Source organism: Lonchura striata, chromosome 4 (assembly GCF_046129695.1).
Source record: "Lonchura striata isolate bLonStr1 chromosome 4, bLonStr1.mat, whole genome shotgun sequence".
NCBI lineage: Eukaryota > Metazoa > Chordata > Aves > Passeriformes > Estrildidae > Lonchura > Lonchura striata.
In genome coordinates this window covers 5078926-5103250 of record NC_134606.1, presented here as the reverse complement: position 1 = coordinate 5103250, position 24325 = coordinate 5078926, and the positions used below count along the sequence as shown (strand labels likewise).

At 38.8% G+C, this 24325-nt stretch overlaps 1 long non-coding RNA gene across 1 annotated transcript; it reads left to right on the top strand.

Annotated features, from left to right (window-relative positions):
- The first annotated feature begins 6184 nt into the window (after positions 1 to 6184).
- Positions 6185 to 23153, top strand: LOC110473282 (uncharacterized). The gene is made up of 4 exons (XR_002465858.2): positions 6185 to 6267; positions 13298 to 13346; positions 21149 to 21175; positions 23087 to 23153. It is a non-coding gene; the product is annotated as an uncharacterized LOC110473282 (long non-coding RNA).
- The last annotated feature ends 1172 nt before the right edge of the window (positions 23154 to 24325 follow it).

Sequence of the window (24325 nt, the reverse complement as noted above, 5' to 3'; positions counted from 1 at the left end):
AAGGTTTACTGTGCACTTCCAAAAAAAAAAAAAATGATTTGCAGACTTGCTGCTTGCCTGGTATATGAAATATTTATTTATTAGTGTTTTGATTTATAAGACTTGTATAAGAAAGTACATTTTCCAAGCTCTAGGAGATTCTGCTGTAAATTAGAAATACAGTCACATAAAAATAGACAAGTTATTGCTCCTCCCAAAAAGGTTAAAAAAAAAAAGACACACAAAATTGCAGGATACTGTGATTACTGTGTGTCAGTTTGTATAAAATACACTTGGGATGTTCAGTATTTCCACAGTTATGCAGAAATAGATAAGACATTCCACAGGTTGCTCTGACCATTGCAATATTGAGGTCACAGCGGATCAGGAGAAAAGTGGAAATTTTATTGATGTGGAAATTTTAATGATGTGGAAATTTTAATGATGTGTGACTTTTATGGAATGTCTTGCCTAGGAAAGGACTAAGGTGTAGCTGCTGGTGGTGAACCCAGGGGTGGCAGTGAGGGACAGGGAACAGGTCCAAAGCCACCTTTGTATTTCTGGTGGCACCTCCAGCTCCTGGCAGGGGTGCAGGTCATGTTAATCAGTGTTTGGTTGGGTTTTTGGCTTTAAAGGTTGAGATCTGGCTTCTCCAGAGAGAGGCATCAACTGCAGTGGGTTGTTAGCACAGGTTTCTGCTGCCACTTCATAAACTCCTCTGCAGGAATTTAGGAACTTGGGGTGAATATTAAGAGAAAGAGGAGAGTTAACAACACTCAGCCAAAGTGTAGGGAAGCTGCTTCTTCACATAATCTGTAATTAAGCAGTGGAAATTTCTGTTGAAAGTGATGTGCACAAGAATAGTGCCCATGATTCTAGAGATGCTGGGACAATTTAATGGAAGAAAGACACATAGGGATATTTTTAGAATAAAAAATGGAGTTTTGTGGTTAACAGTTGTAAAGGATGACACAAGTTGCTCAGGGTGTCTCTACAGAGAAAGCTGCTGGAGGGGAAGAGGGAGTTTCAGCAAGTAACCTTGGGCACACCCCAGTAATTAGTTTTTCTCTAGGAATTAACTGCACATCAATGATTGGAACAGGGTTTTGGGATGTGCAGACCTTGCTCTAATCCAGTATTTTTCCTGTGTGCCACCTCTGGTGCTTCCTCTGCAGCTGTAGAATCAGAATCACAGATTAGGTTGGAAGAGACCTTAAAGATCACCCAGATCCAACCCCTTGCCATGAGCAGGAGCCTTCCCCTAGGTCAGGTTGTTTAGTCCAGGCAGAGCACAAAGCTCCTCTGGGTTAGGAATTGCCCTGTGAAAGAGCTCCCAGAGCCTAGGCACCAAAAGCTGAATGGATGAAAAGTCACATAAAAAAATATCTGTGATTGTCTCTTTGTGCACTGAATGCTGTTACTCTCATCTGGTCTCACCAGAGTGACCTGCACTGGGTTTAAAATCCTGGCTTTTTAAAGAAGTCAGCTACTCCACATGACAGCTGACTTTGAACAGTCAGCAGCTCAAATATGGTGCTTCTCTATGCAATTTAATAGGATTTTTAAAAAAGAAAAAAAAAAATGCAGATTGATTTAAAATTGCTCATAGACAGATATCTATCAAAAGAAGGGAGAAACTCAAAATAGGCAGAGTTTTACTTTGGAGTTTCATAAATTCTAGTGCCTCAAATATCATTCAGTTTATTCTGGAAGAAGGAAGTTTTTAAATTTTCTCTCTGAAAAATTGGTTTTTAATCTCCAAATATTAAGGATAAAAGGCTCTTCAAAAATGTTCTAGGAACTTTATTTTTCAACAGGAAAGATTTCCTTCTTTCACTTCTTGTTTATGAAGAAAACAATAATTCTGTTGCTCAAAAATTTTAAGAAAAACCTGAGGCAGAGAAGGAACTTGGAAAATATTAGAAAGATGAAAGTTTCAGAAAGATCCTTGTGACCCGAACCTAAAAAATATTACTAGAAACCTTAATGAATTCTTAATGATTGCACATCACAACCTATAATCTCAGGAGGATGAACCCTTCCTCTGGAGTTCAGAGAAGACATTCAAGTCACATCTTGCTTGAAATGCCTTAGCAAATTATAAGTAAATAAAGACATGTTAGGAACAGCAAGAAGTGTCATTCAGCTTTTGTCATACTGGTCGTGGTAAATCCTACTGGTTAAATAATTTAAAGAATAAAAGAAATCTTACCTGGTAATGGAAAGAAGGGAAGAAAAATTATGAAAAATCAGCAAAAAATTGAAAGTGTATATATATATATATATATATATGTGTGTGTGTGTGTGTGTGTATATATGTATATATATATGTGTGTATATATATATATATATATATGTGCACACACTTTACTTTTTCTTTCTTTTCCTTCTAGTTCATGAAATATAATATAAATATCATTTATATAAGAAAAGATAAAGAGGCGATCAATTCACAGCCTATCACTGGCTCCAGCAGGCAAAGTGATTTTTTTATCTAGCAAAAATACCCAGCACATAAAACAGAATAAACCAATCATTACACCAAGTGACTGGAAGTAAAAGCTAAACAGGTACATATTAAAATATGGGCAAAAGTTAAATGGAGGAGATAATTCAGCAGGGTAACAGTTTGCCTTCGAGTTTGCTTTTGAGAATAAGATGATTTTCTAGAAGAGATATGTTAGGTATTTCAGGCAAGACAAAGAAATGCCTGGAAAATGGATTTACCAAGTGGTGCCCAGTGGTGGCTCCTGAGGGCTTGAACTCCTTTCTGTCGTGGCTCTGAGCCAATTCCAGCCCCAAGTGAGGTGTGATGAGACTGCTGGGTGCAAGCAGAACTCTGGAAAGGCTTGGCAGAAAAACAAAGGCAAGAATAAATCCCCAGGAAAGTGATGGCTTTAATTATCATTCAAAACACCAAGGTAGAAGCTCAGGATGTTAAACACTGCCTGGCTGGCTCTGGTACTGCACTTGGAGGGTAGAGATGAATCTCACACCATCTCTGACCTTGGCAATCTCCAGGATGAGAACTTGGGGCAAGGTGGTGTGAGTAAAATGCATCCCCAGAGAGGGGGGAGGGTGACAATTAACATGATGAGTATGAAACTATAAACAAAGCCAAGCTGTAAGGACAGGTTTGTTGTATATGAGGGAAATATTCCTTCCTGCAGATGGCTGTGGGGTGCAGGATGGTGGAGGCTGATCACCAGCAGAGCATTTTCACCTCATGCTTTCTCTGCTTCCAAAGACATGAGCACTTGAATACTCACAGAATCCACAGAATTCACAGAATGACCAGGTTGGAAGAGACATTCAAGATCATCGAGACCAACCCAGCCCCAAAGCTTAAAAACCATGGCACTGATGCCACATCCAGTCTTGTTTTAAACACATCCAGGGATGCTGACTTCACCACTTCCCCAGGCAGGTCATTCCAGAACTTTATCACCCTTTCTGTAAAAAACTTTCTCCTAATGTCTAACCTAAATTTCCCTTGACACAGCTTGAGAATGTGTCCTCTGACTGTCCTGAGATATTTGTGACCACTGTAGAAAGGGAACCTTAGAGAAGCAGCCAGCACAGGTTTGTTCAGGGCTACATAATCACAGGGCAGTGCAGGCAAATTGGATTGGGGAATAAATTCCTGGGAGGGCTCCACCTGACTCCAAGATCTATTAATGTGTGAGACAGCTGTGACAGCTTCCATTGTTAGTTGTTACTGAACTAGCAGTTCATGAAGACAGGAGAGAAGCAACACTAGCTGAAACCTGTCTAGGACAGGAATTAAGTCATAATAAAGTCATAATAAAATACTAATTACACCTGAAGCATCATTTTAATAACGATAATTCAGATTATGTTAATGTACTATTCTCTTTAAACATGCTAACTACCTTTTCAAATTGGAGAAGGGTAGTGCAGTGTGTGGCTGGCTCTCATCAATTTTTTTTCTTATAACCTGGAATTCACAGTCTTGGCTGACATCCATTTTCCTTTTCCAATCAGCAGTTTACATTTTAAATTCATTCATTAGGTAATAAAAAAATCTTTAATTAAAAAAAGTAATTTATTTTTAATGACTATAGGTCCTATAAACTGACAAAAAGTATTGCTTTAACCCATTTATTAGAGTCTGAGTGATGTGTTATCTCCCTGGAATGCTAAAGATGATCGTTATCAGCTTTGTTTACTCAGCACACACTGAGGATTTTTGGCTGTGTGGAGATGCTAGTGCCCTTTATTATTTAAGCACTGGCTACAAGACCTGCGTGGTGACTGCAAGCAGTACCATTAAGTTTGATATCTGTTTGATTAAGAAACATTTCTTCTCTGATAAGAAAGGGCCAGGGTAAGAACTAATATTCTAAAGGGTTGCTTGTGGTGCATTCGGCAGAGTTTCAGTGTTTGTCAGGAGCTGAGGGAAGCAGGAGAGTAAAGAAAAGTGTTTTGGCTAAATGAGTATGGTTTTTTCCCCACATCTAAAGGAAGAAAGATTTGCTGTGAAAGAAAGACTGTAGGTATTGGCTGATTTTTTCATACAGCATGTTCTTGTCTTCTTCCATGTCCAGGGTTCATTCCTTTGTATCAAGTGAATAAGGCAGTAGATTTGCATAGCAGGATGGGGAGAAGATGGGGAAGGGAAAGGAGGAAATAAATTCAGACTGGCCTGCCTTGGAGGGAATTTGAGGTCTTAATATCTGATATTTGCTCTGTAATTACACAAGAGCCCCTTCCTTGCTGCTGTGTGTAATAGCACAATCAAGCCAAATTTCATATTCTTGCAGATATTCTTTTCTGGAAATGGGGAAAATTATAGTTTTTAATGGTTGCTGTTCACTTTAAATTTCCATTCACTGTTTTTAATCACGACTTTTCTATTTTCAGGTTCAGAGAAAGCATTCCAGTGTCAGTCACAGAAGTTCAACATTTATAGAAAATCATTGTGAATGTAAATCACATCCCGAGTGAATACCTAGGAAACATCAGCTCATGATGAATGCAAAATATCAGAGATTAGCTCTAGAACTGCTCATCTGAATTCAGAAATAAAACATTGTAAATAACCATTACAACTGTCATGCATTTAGCAAAGCTTCAGCATTATCTGCTTCGTGAATTGGGCCTCGTCAGCATTTAGGAGAAAATGAGATGGACAAAAAGACAGAGAGTGAGCAAGTGCGGTACTGATTTGCCAGGAATTTTCCTTCATTGGCAGAGGACTGTGAAGTATAAATGAAGTTATGATCATGTCCAGTGGTAATTTGTGACACCATAAAATCAAGTTCATTGCCTGGCATGTTTGGAACATCAAGATTAGGCATTTTCTGTCCAGTTTGCTTGATTTTAAATATTCCTAAGAGTTGAGGCACTGGTGTGTTTCAAGTAACTTAGGCTGGAAAACAAGAAACACTCTTAAAAATGCTCTACACAGTTGCCCAATTTCTGTGGAAATTGCTTTCTGAATTTAAAGTGTCCTTTTCACTGCAAAAGTTTGCACATTATCAAATAGTCCCACTCTGAAGGAATATTTTGGGACCTCTCTCAGCAGAGAGCTTCCCAAGGAAAAGGTTTTTCTGACACAGTCCTTTGAATCAAAATTTATCTATTAATCTGACTATGAAGAGGTGATCAAAAATGGGTAAGCACTAAGTAGAGAAAGGAGTATATTCCAGCGTATTTTAACTCTGTATTCATTGGGTTTAACATCTTTCTTGAAATCAGATTTACATATGAAAGAACTCCATTCCCTCAGTGTATAGGAAACTGAGACATGTAAATATGCAGCTTCATTTTCAATTAACCTGACCCAAAAGCTTTCAGCTCAGAAAAGGAGCAATTATTCCAGCTGAAAACTGGAAATGGAAGCTGTCCCTTGTGCAGGGCACATCTGACTTCTGCACCATCCCTCCCACTCATCTCATGGTGCCTCTTACAGCTCCTCAGGACACAGATGCCACTGTCCCTCTGCCAGGTTTAGCAGGTTTACCTCAATCCAGCATTAGTTTTTATAAAAGGCCTTTTTCCTAGTCCTTCCCCCACCTTCTCTCCCCTTTTACATATTTCAAAACATCAAGATCCATGCTGGTTTTTCAGCAGAAGTGCTTGCTCTCTGGTGGTGTTGGTGATGGTGGTGTTACCAAGGATACCATGATATGTTTTACTGAAGATGGTAATAACTCTTTATTTTTTATTTTCTGGACCAAAGTAATGTTTTGCTTTCCAGTCAAGAGCTGATCAAATGATAGTGCAACTTCAAGTTGCTAAGGAAACCAGACTACAAAGACAAAGGTAAAATATTTATCTAATATCTTCCTTGCAAAAGCATATTTTTTGTCTGTATGCTCTCAGAATTGTATCTTAAGCAGGTAACATCAGTTCATAAACTGAATCCAATAATAACTGTAGCAAAGTATTATATGGAACAATAAAAATGTTTTGTTGCAGTAATCTCCAAAGACTTCACATGGTCATCAGATAGTAAAATTTAATATATAAATAGTAAAGAAATCAGTTGCCTACTTGCTTCTCTGTCAGTGTTGATAATCCATTTCACAAAGAGCTTTATGTAATATTGACTTAGAAGAACCTGCAAGAGTTTTTGCAGTCACATCTTTTGATGTGGAATATATTTTTATTGGTCCTACAACCAAATGACCATTAAAAAAAACCACCAAAAAAATCAAACAAAATCAGATATTGGATGTTAAATCTGTTTTCTTTAACTGAAACAGACAGGAACTTTCAAGATAGTTGTAGAAAGTAGCATTTAGGAAGACTTCCATGGGCATTTCCAGTTTGTTTAAAAGCAAAACTTCCCAGGTGAAGCTGCTGGCTGGTACAAGGGGCTGTAGCTCAGCATCTCTGAGCCTCCTCAGGGCTTTGTGCCAAATGAGAGACTACATTTGAGGGAAGTTTACAGAAAATGATGGATAGAAACGTTCAGCAGACAACAAGGCAATTGTGTCATCATGAATTAGTTCAATGCAGCAGTTAGCAAACATCATTTGGACTGGACAAGAAGACTTCCTCTTTGTTCATATCAAGAGGGGCAGAAAGCTGATTATACTTGGGGTTCCATCTGTCTACTTTTGTCCAGTTAAATTATGTTGAAGGGGTTTTGTTTGGGTTGGTTTTTTTTGGTTTTGTTTTTTTTGGAGTGTGCAATACAATCAAAGCTTGTTAGCAGGAGAATTTGACAAGAGAGGAACCCCTCAGCAGAGTGATAGCACAAAAAATCCCACAAGCTGCTGTTCTTGTTTGAATTTTAAGCTCCATTGACTTGGGCATGGTTTCATGGATCTGAACAGCAGGAATATTTTGTCCCATACATATGAAATATCCCAGCTATATTTTCGTGTCTCCTGGCTGAGTGTTTAGACCTTGCCAGCCATCAAGCACCAGTTAACTGAGATGAACACCAACAGAGATTGATTAATGACATAAACCCCAAATAATGTTCAAGATAGGTGAGATGAATCATGTCCTGAATTGTCACAGTTGAGATGGAGACAATACAAAGCAACACTCCATTTTCAGAAGGCTTCAAAGCATTTTTATTATAGTATGCATGCTTTTTTTACATTCTTACAAACTCATAAGTTTACTCATTGGTCACAAGAGACAAACAAAGTATTTATTGGAATAGGCAGTTGCAGGGTTCTCTTATTTATCCTTCTTTTTTCTTGGTTTCTATGTCAATGTCCTTGGTAGAGAATTCTTTCAGGGTAAACATGGATCCTCTTATCAAACTTCTCTCTGGCTCACAGAAATCTCTGTAAAACCTCCTCCACACTGAGTAGCTCTCTGTTCAATGCAGAGGGAACCCAGGCAATAACCAAAATGACATGCCAGGCGCACAGATTTGCTGAGATGAATCTCGGTTCTGGTAGGAGACAAATCCTGTCCAACCCCAAGCAAAGGCAGAGAACAGCATCCCTGAGGCTGTGGGATGTGCAGGAAACCTTTCACAGCAGCTGGATCCCAAAGCAGATGCACCTGAGCACAGGTGAAGGCTCTGGGATGCTGCAGGAAAGTGGGCACACAGATTTAATTGAGCTGGAGGTGAGAGGGCATTTAGGGAGAGGCTGCCTGCCTCTGATTGCTGTGTTGGACCCACAGCTCAGAGGAGGATTTGCTGTGTTGGACCCACAGCTCAGAGGAGGATTTGCTGTGTCTCAGGTCGTGCTGTGCCAGGCTGAGCACGGAGCAGTGGCAGACACTGCCTGCTTTAAACCAGCAGGGCACCTTTCTGTGCCCTGCAGGACAGGTGTGCTCTGTGCCACTCCAGGCTTTCATATTCTTCAAGGAAATGGGATTATCAGACTTCCCTGCAGAGAAGCAATCAAGCATAAAACCATCAGGTTGGGCCCAAGAAGGAGAATATGTAAGATGTGCAGCTATTTCACTGGTTGGATCTGGGAATATGCCTCTTATCTGTCCCACAGGAGGTAAAACAGCAATGTTTTGTTGTGGTATGAGAATTAAAAAAAAAAAATATTTCAGAGCTGGGATTTGCATTTAGGTTGTCAGAAAATCAGCTTTGCAGTGGGGTGGAGCTTGAATCCTTGTTTACTTGCTCCCCTGCTCAAGCTTAGTGGCACTGAGGCTTGCACAGGGTAACATCTCTAGTGTGACATGTGTGTTCCACTATATCACTGCTGGCAGATTTCCATCCCCCCAAAATTAGATTTCTGCTTCTTCCCTCCTTATCACAACTCTGTGTCTTTTTTTTTCCTTCTCACAGCTTTTATCTCTTAACCTCAATCTGCATTTTCCTTCTCAGTGTTTCATTTTCCTTCTCTTCATGGACAGCTTTTGTGTCCATCACATGCCTTGGAGGAAGATAAGAGATGAGGCTCTTTATTGTGAGCAGTGAATCCAACAAAAAGTAAATTACCAAAAAAATGACAGATTCACCAGCGTATTTAAGATGAAGTCTGAACAATTATCAAGGGCCTTGCAATTAATTTCTTCATGTCTCCACCTGCAGCTTGTTAGCAATGCACCTGATTCCAGCATGAGGGGATGTGGATTCCTATTAGAGATTGTCATGCACTTGTGTAGGCACATGAATTTTTCATGCAGATGCTCCTATGGTTGGGTGATTGGCTCAGCAGAAATATTTGCTTCATCACTAATATATTAAATAGGCTGCAGACACTAGCAAAACCTGGCTTGAGAAAGAGAAAAAATCTGGCACAGGCTGAAGTCTGTCACATCTAAATGACAGCCATGTAATAATTACTGCCATGAAATAATGCAACTTTACCTTCTCTTCTGTTATTTCTTAAATTAAAAATGATGAAGTGCTGCAGCAACCAAACCCTATGTTAGCCTAATATAGTCTCATGTCAAAGAGAAAAATTTTACCAGATAAATAATAAATCCATTTGTTTCTTTGTTTCCTGATAAAAATCAAGACTGTTTGGTTCATAATTGAAGGTCAGAATTGACACTGCACTTCCAGAGAGTACAGACATTGATTGCTAGAGGGGGTTTTTAGCAAACAGACCTTAATAGATCAAGTCAATATCTACTTCAACCTTTTCACACACTGTTGATGCTTTTGTGAGAGGTAGAAGAGAGTTGAAAAGAGTGTCCTTTCTATCTGGTTATAATGAATGGTTTTGGTTGGGTTTCTTCTGTCTTAACAAAACAAGAGCAGAAGTTTTGGGTGACGTTGCCATGGTTGTTCCAGTCTGTTCACTTCTGGAAAATTGAAAATTTTATATATTGGTAAATTTACCTATTGGTACCTATTTACCAATTTTTGGGAGCCACAAACCTAAACTCTCTGCTTTAGACTCGCTCATATGGACAACAGAAAAATCCAGGCAGAACCAGAGCATGACTCAGCCCAAATCAGATTCTCCACAATTACCTGCCTTCACTGGCAGCACAAAGAGCAGGAGCTCTGCAGCTCTCAGTGGAGCAAGAGATCTCCCAGTTGTGAAGATTGGAAGCTCTAAAGTAGAGGTCAGATCACCCCCTTTTGCTGTCAAGAAAATATCTATTAACTGGAAACAGAAGACCACATCTGGGGCTCACAGAATTGTGACTTTCAGGCTGGAAATTCCATAGAGCAGTGCCTGAGATGGAGGATGTTTGTGAGTCTCAAGAATCTTATTTTAAAGCTGTTTTCACTCTAACCTCAGCATCACAACTGCAACTCTCTTACATACAGGTTACAGATTTCCCCCTCATAGTTTTCATATTTCTCAGAAGACTGGCTATCTTTTTAATCTCAAAGAAACTCTATTACCTTTTAATTAAAATAAGGTTTTGGTTATATCTGAAAAGGAAATTGGGTGTATTTTATCTGGATACATAACACAAGAAAGCATGACAGCTTCTAGGATTTATGTTATGGCTAAACTACCACCAAGTGTCAAACACATTCTAGTTTTGTGCTGACAGATTTCATCCTGATCACCTGCTCACGTTGCACACTGGAGTAGCTGGAACACAAATATATTTTTGTGTGGCCATCCTTAGATCAAGACACAAGTTGGATGATCATTTGGTTTGGCTCCAATGAATTCCTGGCACCAGAACCCAAACTCAGATGTCCCAGGCAGATGCAGTTAAAATTTGGCTTTTGTCATCTCTCAGCACTGGTGGAGATGGATTGAGCAGATGGGATCACAGGGTTGGGCTCCTCCTCCTCACCTGTGTGTTATTATCTCTGTGTTTCCATCCAAACACTGAAATTTCTGCTGGAAACACACATTGCCTGGAAACGGGTACAAATCTGGTGCTGGGAACCTTTCATGGTAATTAGTCTGAGCACGGTGGTGACTGAATTCCTCAGAAAGCCTTGATTTGTGTTCACCCCTCCTAAGCATTTCACAGATTTTTCAGCACCATTTGATTAAATGTTTCTTCAAGATCACTGTTCTTCAAAAGGATTCCCATGAGAATGTCTAAACTCCCAACCAAAATATTTGCATTTGTTTTTGGACAGCAAAAATCAGTGACAATAGACTTAGGAGTCATCAATGAACAGTAAAAGAGAACATTATAAACCTCCTAATGCAACAGATGAAAAACTCTACAAGTTAATCATCCCAATTTTTAAATAAATTTCTATAAACAACCCATGTCTTTAAAGACTTGGGATCAGTTCAGAAAGAGATCAAATAAAAGGAATCAATTTAAACATAAATGACATTCAAAATAAATGTTTTGACTAGTGAAGTCAATGCAGAATTGATTAAACAGCTCATAAGATGGAGGTTGCAGCTTACCAGGTCTAGCTTCTGAGAAAATATTTCTCATGCTACTAAACCTTCTGTTACTTCATTTTTACCCTGGTATGATGAGGCAGATTTATTTTTTATTTACAATGAGGTGCTAAAACAAGATCATGGCTGGAGCTGATGCTGCACATATGAGCTGTGCCCTGGAAATTTCTATTTAAAATATTGTCAAAACAACCTATAGATGATTTAGGGATCAAAACAACCATATTTATAAGTTCTGACATACCTGTATTTAAGTTGATTGTAGGCAAAGAACATGACCAATTGGATTCAGCTTGGAGAATATTAACAAAATAAAATTTAAAAAGTTAAAATTATGTAAAAAAAATTATCAGCTCTGAGAGAGAAATACAGAATATCTGGTGGGATTTTTTTGAAGTCCATAAGTGTAAGAAATTCCAGCAGAATGAAGACATTTTCAGGGATTTTATAAACTTCTATATCCTTGGAGAGGCATGATAGTTAAGTGATTATAAGGTGGAAGTGGCAAGCTGCTGGGAGAAAGTAAAATTTTTTTTCAGGAGAAGAATGTCTGAACTCAGAGGGAGACCTACCTTTGCTGAGGAGGTGAACACAAAGCTGCAGCAAACTTTAGAAGCTAGAAATAGGTGTAAGGTTAAATTTAAAAAAAAAAGTCCACACAAAAGTAAGCTGAAGTTTCAAATGACAGCTGCAGCAGTTGCCAGTTACCAAATTTTGAACTAAATTCTAGTCTGGGTGAATGGAGATCCAGAAAGCAAAGTGTAATCAGTTACAGATTTCTGGGTCCTGTTAATTGGGCTGGAGAGAATTAATTATTGGATTTTGATTCCACCATGATACAAAGATAGGGCCAAAAAAGGGCTTTGGTGTTTAAAAATAACATTTTAGGTCTTCAGGACAGGTTGGGTATGGGCAGAGTGGGAAAGGAGAGGCTGTGAGGCCACAGATATTAGCCAGGGTGTGGGTACAGACCCAAGGCAGCAATTTCCTCCACTTTGAAATATTCTTCTGTTTGTTTAGATGGTAAAACAACTTTCCAAACAGTGCTGTGCCCAGTGGCGAATGCAAGGGAGTAGTCCTGACTCAGTGCTGGAATGCATTGTGTGAATTGCATCCCCTTGTCACTGCTGAACCTCACCAGGACACAAAAATACAGACTGAGCCCTCTCCTGGTTATTGAACAGATACATTAATCCACTGTTTTTATCTATTCCTTTTCACATCATAGATTTTAAGGAAGGGTTTGAAACAGGACAACAAAATTTGATTGCAGGAAGCTCCCTTAGGCCTGAGTGGGCAGCTGGGCTGAGTTCTTTGGAGCAGGGTGGCATTTGCTGTGAAGGACCAATGTGAGCAAACTCCTTGGAAAATGTGATTACTTACCTTGCAGTTCTAGAAGCAAACACTTTTGAAAATCTGTCCTTATTGTAAATGTCAGCGTCTTGTTAATGAATACAAGTGTTTGTGGGGAGGAAGGAGAAATGAAAAAGGGTGTTTGCTGTGCATATTCACAGGGCTGAATTTCAGCCTTAAAGAGCAAATAAGGATGGCTCTGCTAAGTTTGATTGTTATTGCTATATTCTGGTCCTTAATAGAGCAATATGCCTAGAAGAAATGGAAAAATAATTGGCTATATTTGATCCTGTGTCATCAATCATTCTCCCACCCATCCATCCATCCATGCATTTAATGAGAACCACTGAAGTTTCCCTCGGAAGTAATAAACAAAAATACATCCTGCAATTAATTCAGGCATTGCAAAATGTCCACTTAATTTTACTGTGTGTACTAAATCAATTCTATGCTTCTCTCAGTGCATTGAAAGGAGCTGGCTGGCAAGAACTTCATCTGTTATTAACTCACAATGCAAATGAAGTTAATGCCTTTTTGCTATGAATTGTCCTCTGCTGTTAAACCTGAAAGTCAACGGGATGGAGGAGGAGCTGGCTCCTTGTAAAATGCAATAGTTATATTCCATTTTTCACCTGCAACCAAGTCCTAGTAAAAGCTCTGATTTCCAGCATCCTTTGCTGCGCTTCACTTTTTGAAATAAAAACCTTCTGTTGCTGTTTCAGGTGAAATTCATTCTTTAAGTTCCCTCTGAGATATAACCCTGTGGTTCAGGTAATGGTTCTTTTAGTTAAAAATTACATCTGAACAGTTAAATTTAACTTTTACTTGCATGAATGACAGAAGTGCACTACTAGGCTCTGTTCTAAACATGGGCTTTTCTCAACCTTCACTGGCTTCCTTTTCATTTACATTTCCTGAGTTGATAAAGGCAATGTGGAATACTCTGGTACAAATTTCTGGTATTTTTTTCATGGCATTTTGGATTCTTTTTCTTTTCTCCCCACTTTTATCTTCATTCAGGTTTTAATGACATCGAGTTTCATGCTAAGACAAATCTTTTTTGGTTTCATACCTTTCAGCATAGTAATGAGGAACAGATAAGGAAAAGAACCTGGAGTGAGATAAAGTTTCAACGAATAAAACATCTCCAGTTCATTGAAGAGTAATTGACAATTAAAATACTTTAAATGAAAATGATGTGACTTCTTTGAGTCCCATAAAGATTAATGAGAATATTTCACTTGAGTTTTAAACCCTAAAGCTCTGATTTATCCCTGGTCACCTGACCAGTGTGGTTGAGATCCATGTCACCTTACCTCAAAAATAAAAATATAGGTTTGTAGACCTGCCTTAGTCAAATATTCCTTGTGTACAGTATGAGGAAGTATAGAAATTGAATTTTGGAACTTATTTAATGATTTTTTTTCTTATATGATATTTAATGATTATTTAGGGATGAACCATTTTCAGGAGATGTTTATCTTCTCCATTAGCCTCAGAAGTTGTTGAGAGGTTTTCTTCTCTGCATATCTCCGCTGGCTTCTGGTTCCTATTTTAAAGAGTCATCCATTGCTTAAAGTGATTCCACTAATTAGCCAGAGAAATTGCAGTGACTTGCTGAATACAGGGAGATATGTCCTGATGCTCCCAGCTGAGAATATCAGAACTGCTGATATGTCCCCTGTCACAGCCCTTTCTCCCTTATCCACCCACGCTCTTGATCTCCCAACCCTCCTCAAGAGAGGATTTCTAATATCTCCTGATGTAGAAATACAAGGACTGATTGCAGAAAAGATAAAGGACTTTTTCTACAGATGAAATTCTGTCACTCCATTCTAACAGCTAACCCTGGAATCTAGAATCTTACCTCAGAGGCTAAAACTCCTTGTGCTTTGGGGTTGGCTGAAATCCTCCTAAACTCCATTAAATGCATTGACTTGGTCTGCAATTGCCAAGAAAATCCCCTCCTGTGTAGAAAAGTACTTGTATATCACTGGTGTTGAATCCACACTTCAAATAACATCTCACAAACTCAAATAAAAAGGAAGAATTGCTAGGAAAAAAATGCTGTTTTCTTGCTTTCTGCTTTGCTTTGCCATCCATTACCATATCAGTCCCCACTTCGTAACTAAATCTTGACAATGTGGCATTTAGCTGACAGGATAAAATCATAATAAATAGACATTAAAAATGTATCAGGATGCTACCAATATTTACTGCATATTAATGAACATTTGCATCACTGGGCTTTGAATGCAACTGGGGACACAAAGAATGCTTCAGCTTACCTGTATAAATGATAAATAGGACAAGGGGTAGTGGTTTTAAACTAAAAAAAAAAGTTTATTCCATCTAGATATAAATATTTTGCTACAATGGGTGTGGTGAAAGGCTGGCACAGGTTGCTCAGAAAGGTGGTAGATCCTCATCTCTGGAAACATTCAAAGTCAGGACAGATCTCTGAGCAACCTGATCTACATAAAGGTGTCCCTGCATATTGCAGGGGGTTGAATTAGGTGACCTTTAAAGGACCTTTCCAACCCAAACTATTTTTGCTTCTATCATTCTATAGCATTAAAGTTTGAGCTAGTCACTTTTAGACCCCTGCAATGGTTTGGAGGAGCACAAGTACTTGCAGAGGGCTGGATTCTGCACCTGGGCTGGGGCAGTCCTGGTTGCACATTGACACTGGGGGACAGGAGGCTGGAGAGCATCTCCACAGAAGGAGATCTGTGGGTTTGGGTGGATGGCAAGATGAATATGAGTCAACAGTGTGACCTGTCAGCTAAAAAGGACAACTGTAATTACACCCTTTGTCATTTACAGGGTTTTTGAGATAGAATATTGGAGCTCTGTGTAAAAGTGCAAACATGAACAGTTCCAGAAGCAACTTGTCATGTCTGCCAACCCCTTCAGCATGTTTTAGATACATTGCAGGTTATCAGATATCCATAATCCCACCTGTTTGCAGAACTGGCAGTTACTGATGGTGGAAAAAATAAGATCACACACATAAGAAGCCAACCCAATTTTTCTGTTCAAGTTCTGTATATTTGACTGAGAGAGATGGAGCTGCTGAGATCTGTTGCCTGACCCAATATGCAAATAATCCCTTGGACGATGAAAAGCCATTGGGATTTCTCCAATAGTCTCACACAACCTTCAAAAAGAGGTCCTGGTTATTAAATATGATCAAAAGTTGCATGAACAACTCAAAAAGGTTTTGTGTTACCTTTAGGGAAAGTGTTGAAAAAGTGGGTCAAACAAGCAAGTCAGGCAGGAGAGAGAGAAAAGTCTGTTATCAACACAGATAAGCTTTGGAGTTTGTTACAAGGTAGGACAGTGAAATCTTTGAAGTGTTTGTAATTGTTTATGTCTTTCAGTTTTTAAATAGACAGATGGAATGGACCTTATTTTCAGGAGGCATAAACCAGGTGCCTTTGGTTTACATCAGCTTTGACCTCCAGGACAGTGACAAGTGTGGTCACAATAGATTTATCTCTTGTGTAGCAGAGTGGGCCACTCGGTGACAGGAGTGACTGGCAGGTGATTTGTGTCTTTTTCATTGACTTGCTGAGAGGGTTATTAGCTCCTGAAGCAGGCAGATGAGACTGCTGAGTGCTGCAGGAGTCAGGTGGGAGCAAGACTAGAATAGGGATTTCCTGTGTGCTTTGTCCCTAGGAAAAAGAGACAGTGCTGTGACACAAGTGATGAGATGGCAGCTGTAGCCCTTCCTAAAATCACCACTTACCCTTCCTCCCTCTTCCACAGCACATCTGCCACAGCCCTCACCCATCCCTCAGGACAGCCCCAGGATAGACCCAGGCTGCTCTCAGTGCTGCACAAAATTTAGGCTGAGAAGATCTGTGTGATGTTTACTGCTCTGGTCTGGTTCAGAAGGAGGTGATCACTCAAAGGCTGGGCTTGATGACCCTGGAGGTCTATTCCAGCTATTCCTAAATGGTTCTGCGATTAGTCTGGACTGCACTGGAGTTGTAGTTGTGCTCCTTAGAATGAGCCTTCTTCAGGTTCCTCTGCCTTTCTGCAAATCCAGCTGGTTTTGCTCAGCAGCTGAAAATTGTACCTCAGAGCCCAACTAGAATAACCTGGGGTTTGACTGGGTCTTTCCACAATTGTAACACAGGGAGAGTAATATTTAGCAGTTAAATTGCTTTGAAATCTACAAAGAATCTGAAATTTAGAGCTAAAAACTTAGATCTGAATTTTTGCTTTTGCTAGTACAACCCTTTCCCATGAAACTTTTCTACCTCAGTGAAAGTACATTCCCCCCCCCCCCCGCCACCTTGAAAACTGTATTCTGATGGCTTTTCCATGTTCTCTCTTGCCTGAGAATGGGCTCAAAAAATATGTGACCAAGTAATTAAAAGTTTTTAGACCAGTGCTGTGTGGAAGTGACAGAGAAGCCAAATCAGCTGATGGTAGGTTGTGGTTAATGCATTATCTGGATCTAAAACTGTCAATCTGCAAGCTTGACAGATAAGTTGTAGTCACTGACATTTCCAAATGCTTATGAGAAATGCTCTCCTTGAAAGCATTACCTCAACTTTTTAAAAAAATCTCATGTGTTGAGTGGTTTTCATACTGAAATCTCATGTGTTGAGTGGTTTTCATACTGACAGCCCACACCTGATGTGGTGTTACCAGCTCCAAAAAGAAAAAAAACAAACAGGAAAAGGTCCTCAGCAGCCAGCTCCCAAAAACCCTGCCTGGATCAGGACTGAAATTTAGTTGGGCTGGATGATCTCCAGTGGTCCCTTCCCACCTCAACTGGTCCTTGATTCTGTGTAAATCAATCTCTTAAATGTTTATAACCCAGGAAATTATATTACCTTTTTATGCAAATACAAATTGGTTTTGAGTGAAGAGAAGGAAAACACCACAACAACCTTAGGAATCATCATAACTGATTTTCCAATAATTATATTTAAGTCAGAAGCTGTTTCTGAAGCAGGTGTTAGGTCTACAAATGTTTATTTCATGGGGTTCTTTTTAAAAGTTACCAATGACATGGTCACCACAAAAGTTTGTTTCTTAATTTAAAACATTTCTATGCTATTAGCCCTGGTCTTTCCATTGATAAAAAACTGTTGCAAGAATGTACCACTGGACAACTCTGCTGGGCTCATGGAATAAGGTGACACCAAACAAAGTTAGGCATAACCAAAAATGGAGTTATTTTACAATGCCAATAGTTGAGCATTTAATCATTCGTCTTTAAAAATGTTTTTGTAAATATTTGAGTAGACTTTATACAGCCTTTATACACACTTTATACACACTTTATACACACTTTCAAATTTGAAAAAGTCTGATTTCTGAATAAAGAACTTCAACTCTTTTTTTAAAAAAATTTGCCTTTTATATTGTAGGTGAGAAATAAAGAGAGACATCAAAAGTCTTGTTTGAGCAAATCAGCCTTGTAGATGGACAATTTCCTCTGTTACTAGCAGTTAAATTAAAAGGTTTTAACTCCAAATACACTGTGGTCAATCCAGAAGTGCTAAAAGTCAAATAAAACCAATTTCTTTGTAGCTCTTTCTAGGGAGACATTGCAGGTAGAAGACGTGTTTCACTTACTGTGATTGAGTGCCATGGCTGATGGATTGGTTTAATGCAGACATCAGCAAGCTTTGCAAGCTCCTAACAGAAAAGCACTTAGAAAATGCAGGAGAACACTAAAGGCAGCAAAAATGTCATTTGAGATAAATGAGAAGCTCCTAATTAAAAAAAAAAAGAGTAAAAATCAGATTTTTGTTTTTTGTTTGGACTGCAGAATCTTCAAGCTCCCAGATTAGCTTAAAAAGCAGTGAAGGCTAGAAGAACACTTCACAGATTTATCTTTCATAGATGCAGAAAAAGGAGAACAGGGCAGAACCACAGAGAACACATCCAGTCAACCACTGGAATGTGTGATGATGCCAAAAATTTTCAAACTAAGTTCTCATTTTTCAGAGTCATTGGGACGATTCAAATAATATGGGGGGGGGGGGGGGGTCCTCCCTTTTTTTCTTTATTTTCTATTCTCCTGTTGTTACCTATTCTGTCAGTATCTGTGAATGCTGTTCATCTCTGGTAGGACTGCACAGCATTCAGCCAAATTCAGCCAAATTCAGCCTCTCTCTGCACAGCTGAGCCTGCAGTGCAGCTGAGCTGCTTTTACTCCACATTCCCCCATGGCTGGGTGCTCCTCAGACCATTCCAGCTCCCAGGTTGCCTGAGCCTGACCTAGAACAGAGACTAGACAGGGTTAAAGGAATAAAGGAGGTATTTATTAAAAAGCCTTTAAAGGATACACCTTGGGCAGTGCAAGAGCCTGGCCAAGATTACACCCAAGATGGACCAAAGATGGACACTGAGTCACACGTTTTCACACTTTATAAGTTTTGGTCCATTTCCATATTGGGGTTAATTGTCCAATTACAGCTCCAGGTTATGCAGTCCCATCCTCCCAGTTTGCTCTCCTCAATTCTCTGTTGTTTGCACCTTTTGAACTGAAGGTGCAACGGTGTCCTTGGTTCTCAGGCTGGAAAAGGATTGTTTTGTGTGACTGAGCTGTGGGCAGAACTTCCTGATGCTTTATATGAAGTTCAGAGTCACACACTAAGTTCAGAATCTATAAAATATGAAAGATTAAACTTACAGCATCACCCAGACAGTGCCAATCCCTTCAGATCCTCTGTCCGAGGGTTGAGGCCATGCCCCAGGTCTCATCCCTCTGGCTTTTACCTGCACAGCCACAGCAGCACATTCCCCTCTCTGCAGCTTTTCTTTCCATCTCCACTCTGGGACAGCAGCTGGGGAAGTTTCTATGGCTTGGTTGTCCTCCAGTTCTTAAAAACTTCTCCCATAGTGATATGAGCAAACTAGTCTCCTGCTTTTTCCATTACCCATCATTCTTTTAGTTATTTAGGAGTGCTCTGAAGAGCTCTTCCAGCAAAACAAACAGCAAATTATATATGTCATCACACCAGGTGTTTATCTGCAGTTTAAGAGACAGAATATTAAATTACAAAGGTGTAGAATGGTTTAGTTTGGAAGGGACTTTAAAGATCATCCAGCTCCATCTTCCCCTGGGGGACAGGGCACCTTCCACTAGCCCAGGGTTCTCCAAGCCCCGTTCCAACCTGGCCTTGGATATTTCCAGGGATGGAAAACCACACCATGCCTCTTCTACATGAGCTGATATACCTGGTTCTGCTCCTTACCTGTTGTGCAGGGAAAAAAAAAAAAAAATCATAACGGTTATAATCAGCTTTGAGGTGTCCTGAAAATCCCTGAGGAAGACTGGAATAATGCCCGAACACAAATTCTGAAATTACACTTCAATAATTAAAATAGCTACAGAGGCACAGGGATGAGTTTCACCTTATGCAAGCTTTTAATTTATTTGTACTCCAATTAATTAAATTAAAAAGAAAAATCAGAATGGTAGGATTTAAATGTAGTTTAATAATTCCAGGAAATGTGTAGGCAATGAAAGTTACCCGATTTCTTCTTTAACTCATTTCAAAGAATTTATGCATGTGCTGAAATTACCTATATTTCAGTATGCAAGCTAATACAAATAGTGATAAAAAAGTTGAGCCAATATTAAATTGAATCTCCCATGTACATAAATAAACATTAAGTTTCTGTCACCATGCTATCATTCAGGTTGGTATACAGATGTGATATTTATACCTTAAGGAATTATAATTGCTTCTCTGAGGCTTTTCATTATAAATCACTCACAGGAGACAGGCTGAAGAAAATTAAGTAAGATAATCATCAATACCTTGCACGTGATCTGGGAAGAAATACATAAACTACTTATATTGATCTAACTTCTATTTAAGTAAACATATTTCTTTGAAGCAGGATGCCTATGCAAATTCCACAATGACAGATGTTTTATTGAAAGGATCCTAATTGAACTGTAGCTGCTTTAGAGTCTTAATTGTAAAGTATCAACTCCCCCATGTGCCTGGGTGGACTTATGGATTTGGCAGAATTTCATCACTGCTTTCCCCCCTTTTCTTTTTAGAAGCAACAGCTCTGAATGCCACGGTCTCTGTTTTCATTTCCTGGTTTGGTTTGGGTTTTTCTTTTGTATTGAGGAAGAGTTCATAATTTCTGATGGAAGCACTCCTTGGATTCTTTCAATAATAATGGGATGCAGTTTGCTCTTTTGGAACCTCACTTCAGTTTGGAGGGGTTCCTGTACAGAAACCTACACATGTGGTTAAGGAGAAAACACTTTGCAGTCAAATTCACAGCAAGAGGACAACATCTGCATGTTTGATTCAAAGATGGTCTACAAAAAAATTAAATTAGGTCTGGGGTGGAGGGCAGTATTTAAAACATGTTATTATGTCCTCCAGTCCTATCCCATCCCATTTTTAGCAGTTCTGTGCCAATATGATAATAATTACAGCATCTCTTTTCATGCAAAATGGACAATTTTCTCTGTAATGAGTGCAAATATGGTTCCTTTAATATCAGTCAGAGAAATGTGGTGATATGGACATGTTAAGGTTCTATTAGCAATAAATGTTTTCCTTTTCTGTTGGCAGGCAATGTTTTCCCCTGCTCCCAAATGAGTAAGTATTGTGTGCTCAAATTGGAGGAAAAACCAAACCAGTTTAGAAAAGAAAATGTTTTTGCTTTGCTCTCTAAACATTTTCAGTTCTAGCAGTTTTGAGAAACATGCACTGCAGTTTTAGACAATCTTAGAACTGCATGTAGTGGAAATAAATAAGTACAAAAATACCTTTTCAGGAATCATCTGATGAATGTGAAGAAAAACAAGCCCAAGACAAAGGTGAAAATTTAAATAACTATGTGAATATTAATCATTCAACAGCTCAGCAATAGATATCTGTGCAGAGACACAATTTCTCAGCTGGTGTAAATCAACAGAAACCTGCCAGAGCTGTGTTGATTTATGTCAGCTTGGGATCCAGCTTCATGCTACTCCTAAAGACGTCTCTTCAAGTTTGTTCATATCACTAAGAGAGGAGTTTTAAAGAACTAGAGGACAATCAAGCACCAATTTCCATTTATATTCATGGACAATTAATATCCAATCCCTGTTATTTGCTTTGAGAAATCTTTCTGTAAAGACACTACTTCACATTGCCATATTTTTATATTCATGTGGATAGATACCTTTCCTGGAATGTGTATCCAGTTAAACAAACATCAAAATTTTTGTCAGGAAAATTAAGTTCTAATTACATGTGTAATAAAACCACTGCTTTTTTGAATGTGGCCTATGAAACATAAGGGAAGAAGTTTCATGTTTTGTTTGGAGAGTGGCAGCAGGTTTAGTAACAGAACTGCAAGAAAAATGATTGGAGTGAGAAGTTCACCATTATCTTAATTTACACAATACAGGAAGCCTGCAGTGCAATACATTGTGCCTGTTAATTAGTTTTCCACATAATTTTTCAGGTAGTATGGAAACACTGGCCAAGAAAACAAAGCAATTTTATATTAGAGAAAAAAAAAAAAAAAGCATAATACAAACTAGAAAAATATAGCTGAGCATTTTTCCCCATTTATTTGTGTTCTCAGTTGTTTTTTATTAATACTCGAAAAGTAACCAGATAATTGAGGCCTGATAATACCTGAGTAATTTGAGCTTTAGGGCACTGAGGTGAGCACAGCTCTGGAGGGAAGATTTTCCCAGTTCTCAGAAGAATATCTTTTCATTAGGCAGCTATATTGCCTTCCCTTGGGCTGTAATTCTTTCAGTTGGATTATAAAATGTCATCCATAAGCACTTATGGACTGGGAGCAAATCCAATTAAGTCAGTGAGACTGGTGCATAAGGAAGCAGCAAAATCTGAACTTGGAAAGTTTTGGTAGCCTTGGCTGGCAAGGAGAAGCCTGGAGAATGAGAAGGAAACCAACTTGAACATGTCTGCAGAAATTACCCATGAGACAGCCAGAGGTGACGGTGAAATGGGAAATTTGGTGAAGGGCAAGGTCAGGAGGAAAACCTCCAGGTCTTTATTCCAAATTTCTCATCAGTCAGGACTGACATCAAAGCTAGGGCAGGTTTATGAGGACATTTTCCAGTCCAGTTCTTAAAACCCTTGAGGACAGACATGGGTTTACCCTTCAATCCACACATTTTTGCAGCAACACAGTGAATAAATTTTCATTTAGTCCAACCAGAATGTTCATTTTTTAAAACTTGCACCTGTTGCATCTTTTCACAACTTGAGGAGAGCCTGTCTTTGCTGTCCTGAGGGCACAGTGTTAGCTCAGATACAGCCTGCTGCCCACCTTGACTCCAAGGGGTTTCCTTCAGAGCTGTGGCACCTCATCTGTTCCCCAACCTCTACTGACCCATGAGGCTGCACCACCTTATGTGTGGGATTTCACATTTGTTTTATTAAGAAATGTGTTTATTTATTTATTTAAAGTGGAAAGGGATGAGTTATTAGTGCATAAACTCTTGTAATAAACATAACATGCTAAATTCCAGAGGGATTTTCCAACAGGACTTTGTGGCAGAACAATGGGTAGCTCAGGAGAAGAAGGATGCTCTTGCTGAATGGTTACTGGGGTTTGTGTGTCAAGGGCTTGGCATACAGACTTGAGCTTTCATCTTGAATAGTCTGGCATTGAAATTATCAGCAAGAGTAGCAGAATTCCAGGCTGAAAGACTTGCTGGCACATGGATATTCTGCCTCTCCAGCTGCTGGAGCAGTGTGACCCCAAGAGCAAGGCAAGTAAATATATTGTTATTCCATTTGTTGATGGGTTTGGTAGTGTATCATCAGAGAGAAGGGAAAATCTGCTGCCACTTACTCCATCTGCCAAAATGCATTTGCTTTGTCATGACTCACATCAAGAGTTTACCAAAGCAAGGAGAAATTTCCTTTGTGTCAGGTATGGAGTGTTTCACAAGTGCTTTAAAACAATGCTTCTTCATATAGAAAAAGGAATCCAAAATAATGAACTCCCACTGTCCTGGCAATTTCTTTTCCTATGTTCTTCCATAAAATCAGAGTGAAAATTCAAATGTAATTTTCAGTACATTTTTAGTGTTTCTGCTATTTGGAATATGATTTCTATTCTTACATTTCCTTCAGTGCTATGAAAACATTTAATTTTTTGTAACATTTTCTGATGAAACTCAGAAGAATTTCTCACTGTCTAGGTATTGATAGATATCCACTAAATAAACAACCACAGATTCCCTGCATGTCATGATTTATAGCAACTGATTTTAATTCAGTATCAAACTATTATTTAATTCAGCAGTAGAATTCCAAACATTAAATATAGATAAAAATAAATTTTCTTATGCAAGAAATCTATATTTTATTTTTTTTTACTTTGTTTTCTTTCATAACTCTGTGGATCTTCTGTCATGCTTTCTACAAACTCAAATTTATGACATTGTTTTCAGATTTAGATCAATTTTTGATACTTTTTAAAAATCCACCATTGAATTTGATTTTACTTTACTCCCTAAGAAAATTCTGATGCTCGTACCATAGCATTTCACTGATCTTTACTTGCTGGTTTTATTCTGGTTCATTCCCTTTTCCCTTCCTCCTAGATCTAGGGACTAAAAAAAATGGGTATTAGCAGGAATTTGCAAATATTGTTTTACACTGTGTAACCATAAAATGTTTCTGTACTATTTAGAGGTAAATAAATCAGTTGTGTAAAATGAATAAAAGCTATGAAACATCCAGATGGAGCTTTCTACCCATCAAAAAAGTAATCAG